Source organism: Orycteropus afer, unplaced genomic scaffold (assembly GCF_000298275.1).
Source record: "Orycteropus afer afer isolate SDZICR_OR568_19922 unplaced genomic scaffold, OryAfe1.0 scaffold00599, whole genome shotgun sequence".
NCBI lineage: Eukaryota > Metazoa > Chordata > Mammalia > Tubulidentata > Orycteropodidae > Orycteropus > Orycteropus afer.
The window spans coordinates 644,039-645,133 of record NW_006922186.1 but is presented as its reverse complement, the minus strand read 5'-3'; positions in this window follow the sequence as shown (position 1 = coordinate 645,133).

Below are 1,095 nucleotides of genomic sequence, written 5' to 3'. Positions count from 1 at the left end.
GTCCTATGATTGTCAATATATTATAATGATGAATTAAAACACTTCCCCTATAGGAAAGTAGAAGCCGTCACTGAAGGGAAAAAAACAAAAAAAACTTTTGGAACATGTTTTTCCCACAGAAGAACTCTTTCTAAATGTCTAGTCATTGAGGCACTCATTTAACTAAACCAAAATAAATAAACAAACAAACAAACAAACAAACAAATAAATAAATAAAACTCACTGTTGTCAAGTCTATTCTGACTCATAATGACCCCTCCTTGGGTTTCCAAGGCTGTATCTCGATGGAAGTAGATTGCCCAGACTTCCTTCTGAGGTGTGGTTGGTGGGTATGAACAGTCCAAGTAATTAAACAATTGATTAAAGGACTGCTCATCCAATGGCATTATCATTGCTCCATCACCCCCAGTACTTGGGAAAAGTAGAAAGATTTTCTTGATAGAAAACTTGTTGGAAGAAATTAGTATGTGATTATTATGTATAATAATTGAAGGGTTATTTTGCTATCTGCATTTTATTGTTAAGTGTGTGTTTTGTTTACAAATTGGAACATAAGGCCCTATTGATATTACTCCCCTCACATGTAGGCTCCAGGGTAGTCTCAGAAGAGGAGGCTTGTGAAATTATATGAGCCAGGCAGAAAGGAATAGATTGAGAGGGCCATAAACAATGCAAGATGAATATTAGCCACAAAAGACTCTGGGAAAAAAAAATAAAATAAAAAACAGAGTATATGACTGAGCAGGGACCTGGGCCAATTAAAAAAAAAACAAAAAACACCTAAATCTTGACTGCATGGTAATATCAATTCAAACACATTAATTAGTGCCAAAACAGCTCTTTGAACCATGATGGTAAAGGACTTTATCAAGTTCTTTTAACTACTCACACAGCTGCAAAATTAAAAGTCATTGAACCTTGGATTCAGATCTCTCAATTACAGTGTGCTTTTTGTACCTCTTATTGAACACATGTATCCACTGTCTGCTGACTGTCCACTGACTGCTAAAACAACTAATAGATCCGTCCTGGAGGAAGTTCATCCAAAATGCTCCTTGGAAGAGAGAATGGCCAGATGTCGTCTCACCTATTTTG